This window comes from Suricata suricatta, chromosome 11 (assembly GCF_006229205.1).
Source record: "Suricata suricatta isolate VVHF042 chromosome 11, meerkat_22Aug2017_6uvM2_HiC, whole genome shotgun sequence".
NCBI classification, from domain to species: domain Eukaryota; kingdom Metazoa; phylum Chordata; class Mammalia; order Carnivora; family Herpestidae; genus Suricata; species Suricata suricatta.
The window spans coordinates 6321543-6326724 of record NC_043710.1 but is presented as its reverse complement, the minus strand read 5'-3'; positions in this window follow the sequence as shown (position 1 = coordinate 6326724).

Below are 5182 nucleotides of genomic sequence, written 5' to 3'. Positions count from 1 at the left end.
CCCGTCTCTCCACACCCTCGCCAGCATCTATAGTCTCTTGATTTGTTCATTTTAGCCACTCTGACTGGCGTGAGGCGGTATCTCAGTGTGGTTTTGATTTGTGTTTCCCTGATGATGAGTGACACTGAGCATCGTTTCATATGCCTGTAGGCCATCTGGTTGTCCTCTTTGGAGAAGTGTCTGTTCATGTCTTCTGCCCATTTCTTCACTGGACTATTCGTTTTTTGGGTGTGGAGTTTGGTGAGTTCTTTGTAGATTTTGGATACTAGCCCTTTATCTTATATGTCATTTGCCACTATCTTTTCCCATTCTGTCGGTTGCCTATTAGTTTTCTTACCATGTAACCAGTTTTAAGTACATAACCCAATGGCATTAATTACAGTCACGAAGTTGTGCAACCATCACTGCTATTTCCGAACCTCTTCCGTCGCCCCCGACAGAAACCACATCCATTACAGTTTCTCCCATTTCTCCTCCCCGACAGCCCCTGGAGACCTCTAACCTACTTTCTGTTCCCATGACTCTGCCAATTCTAGATATTTCATATAAATAACATCTAAAATAATTGTCCCATGAAACTAATGCAACACTGTATGTTAACTATACTGGGATTAAAATTTCATATTATTTATTTATTTTTAAAAGGCAGAAGGGTTTTGGGGTTTTTTTATGTTTATTTATTTTTGAGCGAGCGAGAGAGAAAGAGAGCAGGAGCAGGACAGGGGCAGAGAGAGGGGGGACAGAGGATCCTGAGCAGGCTGTGCACTGATAGCAGCAAGCTCGATGTGGGGCTTGAACTCTGGGACTGCACGATCATGACCTGAGCCTAAGCCAGACACTCAACTGACCGAGCCACCAAGTGCCCGTAGAATTAAAAATTTTTTAACAGAAAAAACCCCCTTATATCTTTTTTTAATGTTTTATTTATTTTCAAGGGGGGGGCACAGAGAAAGGAGGACAGAAGATCCGAAGCAGACTCCGTGCTGACAACAGCCAGCCCGCTGCAGGTCTCAAAGTCACGAACTGTGAGACCATGATCTGAGCCGAAGTCGGATACTCAATCGACCGAGTCACCCATGTGTCCCCGCAAAAAGCCCTTAAACCTTTTTTTTAAATTTTTTAAAAAACTTTCTTATTTACTCTTGAGAGACACAGAGAGAGAGCATGAATGGGGGAGGAGCAGAGAGAATGGAAGACACAGAATCTGAAGCAGGCTCCAGGCTCTGAGCTGGCAGCACAGAGCCTGATGTGGGGCTCGAACCCACAGACTGTGAGATCATGACTTGAGCTGAAGTCAGACGCTTAACCGACTGAGCCACCCAGGCGCCCCAAGTCTTTTTTTTTTTTTTTATTTTTAAAATGTTTATTTATTTTTGAGAGAGAGACAGAGAAAGAGAGAAACACGGAGCGTGAGCTGGGAGGGCAGAGAGCGCGGGAGACACAGAATCTGAAGAGCAGGCTCCAGAAAAAAAACCAAAGCAACATCTTCTTGTCATTAATTAAAATAAATAACAAATAAAATAAAATAATTGTCCTTTGGGCTCTGCCTTCCTCCACTTGGCATGTACTCAGGGTTGGTCGGTGCTGTAGCATGTGTCAGGGCTTCTTCCCTTTTATCGTCCAAATAACGCAATAGGCCAGGGGTGGGTAGCTGAAGGGCAGCACCTTCTTGCCTGCAAAGTCCCCCTTTAGCGCTTGCGTGACTCGTCCCTTCTACTTTGGGAGAGGAAGACGAGAAAAAAGGACACCCTCCTTAGAGCTTCACGCAGCTGGAAGGCCACACCTCACCTGGACGTGAGTTGAGGCCAGAGAAGCTACCAAAGGGGGAATGCTTTCTCTGGGTCCCCTGGAATTGCTCCTTGTCCTCCCTGCAGCAGGCGGGAGCCCAAAAGGCCTGGGAAACCACTCGTGGTTGCAGTATTGGGCTAGAGACGGGCTCTGAAGCGGAAGGAACTAGGGGATGGCTCCCCTGCCCTGAAACCCTTCCACCTGGAGGGGGGCAGCAGGGGCAGGACTGTCCTTCGTGCCCATCTCTGGGTCAGTTCTGTAGGGCCCAACGCTGCCCAGCGCAGCACAAGGCAGGGGCTCAGCGACGCTTACGGGAGTGAGCTCTCAAGGACCAAGCGCCTAGGAAGGAGGGGTTTGAGGCTCACCCCCTCCCGTTGTAAGGACGCAGGTCTGATTCAGGTTTCCCCTCTGACCTTGAAGGCCAGCTAACACCATTAACATTTCTGAGGGTGGGCCTAAAGATGGAGGCTAAGACTAGTCACGCCCTACCTGAGGGTTCTGGGTCCACTCTGTAATTGGTTAAAGTTACTGTCAATGATGTGATGCTATAGTGATTGGACCCCTGTACCTGTGTCACCATTTCCTGTAACTCCCCCTTCCCCAACTCATAAAAGGCCGTGCCCCGGGGCTCGCTCCACATGGATCCAGCGTGTTGTTGAAGTCTGTGAGCCTGAGTTTAGGCTGGCCGGGCCTAAATGTGTAATAAAGCCCTTTGCTTTTGCATGCGTGCTTCGGCCTCCCTGGCAGTCTCTGGTTTTTGGGGGCGATATTAAAATCTGGGTACAACACCGGCACCATGGGCACTTCCAGAGCCTAAATTTGCCTCCTGCTTGAGCTGTTAGGATATGTACTGCCACCAGGCAGAGTGGCCAGTGGCCTCACCCGCAGCCTACGAAATTGGAAGGAACCAGAAGGGGGCCATCAGCCATCCCATCCCTTGCTTGGCTGCTCCTGGTGGGTCTCCACAGACTTCCCTCCTTGAAAATACTTAGCTTCTCTGGCCCAATCTTCCCTCCTCCACTGCTGATACCTCTGCAAGCTCCCATGCCTCCCCCTTTCAGGGCGGGGACTGGTCCCCAGGATTCCAGCCGCCCTGCTTCCTGCCTCAGGGTTCCAGCACCCCTCCCCAGCTCTCAGGCCCTGCTTCTCCCATCCCCTCTCGAGCTCATCTGTAATGCAGGGGCCACTGTCGTGCAGGCTGATTGGCCAAACTTCAGGAGCCCTTCTCTAGGAGCCAAGATGTAGCTGCCCTTGGTCAGCATGCTCCTCCATCACCTGGTCGACCTGGGTGACGGGCATCAAACCTGGCACCACGGTAGGGAACCCCTTCATGTCCAGAAGGAAGGAGGTCAGTCAGTCCTGGCCAGGTGCCTTGCATCTCTATAGGACAGAGCAGTTCAGCCTTCGGGGCTCCTACCCCCTTAGCCCCAAGAAGGCAGAGACCAGAAGTCGGACCCATTTACCCACTGACCAGATGTCTCCCCTCTTCTCCTCTGGAGCTCCTGTGGGCAGCGCAGGTAGACAAGGTAGGTGATGTGCATCGAGAAGCACCTTACAGAGTAGGGCAGGTTGGGTGAAAAGGGGGGGGGGGCTTGCAAAGGATACGGATGAGAAGCCAATACTTCCTAGGCTTCTTCTCCCCCATAGCTGAGGACCTGTTTTCTCAGCATCTGCGGACTGCAGACAGAGAGCATCAAATGGCCAAGCCACCTCCAGACTCCAGGGCAAGAGCCTCCCCTTTCCATAAGTTTTGAACCAGGACCAGCTACTTCACCCTGGCACCCCAGAGTCCAGCACAGGGCCTGGTGCTTGCCTCCTGCTTGAGGTGTGCTCAGTAAGTATCTACGGAATGAACGAAGACATGAATGTATAAATGAAACCAAGGCCACAGCTGCTGTGGGGCTTTAGGTGACTCTCTGAGGATGATCTCTTCCGTCTTCAGGCTGGGAAAACTCAGATAAATTTCTGGAACAAAGGAACAGAGTTCTAATGTTACGCCCAGATTACAGGGTCCCCAAAAACCAAGAGCACCAGGGAGTCCGAATCACGTATGCAAAAGCAAAGGGCCCTTATTTGGGCTTAAGCTCGGTCTCTCAGACCTCACCAACGCAGTGGATCCGTGCTGGGAGCCCCGAACAATAGCTGAGCAGGGTTTTTATGGGGTTTGGAAAAGGGGAGTTACAAGGAATTGTGACACAGGCACAGCAATCCGACCGTAATCACACAACAGCCCTATTGACAACTTTAACCACTCAGAATCTCTAGGGCGTCCATTATATTTGGCAGGACCCAATCATGAAGTTTGGCGTTCCTTTGAAAATGACCAGTTACGGGGTGGGCTAAGGACCCCCACGTGGGTCAAGTGGCAAGCGATTGGCTAACATTAGCAGCTAGCTATAGTCCTCAGGAATGTTAAGCATCCTCTTAGGGGCGGTTCTTCTGGTCTTGAGCAAGATGTAATTGCCTGATTGTTTCAGGGAAGCTGAAACTTAGGCCTTCTAGTTTCTAAGGCATATTTGAAGCCTGTCATAGCGTTAGTTGGCTCTTCACTAAGTGATTTATGTGCACCTTCATTTTAGCCTAACAGCCCTCTGAGGTCAGATTCAGTGTTATCTCTATTCTGCTGAAACTGAGGTTGGGAGAGACGAAGTGATACCGGCAGTGTATGCCAGGGCCCAAATTAAACCCAGATCTGCGGACCAGAGGCTCAGCTCGCCCTGGAGGGTCCCTGCGCGTGCGCAGACTGCGGGGGCGTGGCAAAGAGCGCGGGGGCGAGGCCTGGGGAAGCGTGGGGCAGTGCCGCGTTGCGCCCCTAGTGGCCGGTCTTTGCGGCGTCGCTCGGATGCCTCTGGATTCCGTTTCCATGGTTACGGCGGCGCGAGGCTCGGTCCCAGGTGAGATAGGGGTAGAATGGAAACGTGATATTTGAGGGACCGGAGGCAGTAAGGCTTAGGGGAACAGGGAAGCGGGACCTGGGCCCAGGGTCGTGGGAGGTCTAACCTTTCGTCCCCCATCGTGCCCCCACTGCGGGCTCTGGTTAGCTGTGCCCGGCGATTCCCCAGGATGCTGTCCCAACCACTAGTGTTCTTCTGCCCCAGGGACAGTCCTGGACCCCCACAAGCCCTCTTCCTGAGTCTCCCAGCTGCGGACCTCACTCTTCTCTGTCCCCAAGTCACTGACATGCAGCTGTTTGTCCATGTCCGGGAGCTGCACACTGTTTTTTTCTTTACTTTTTTTAAACATTTATTCATTTTTGAGAGAGAGCGCGCGCGAGCGAGTGGGGGAGGGGCAGAGAGAGAGGGAGACACAATCCGAAGCAGGCTCCCGGCTCTGAGCTGTCAGCATAGAGCCAGTTGTGGGGCTTGAACCCACAAGTGATGAGATCATGACCTGA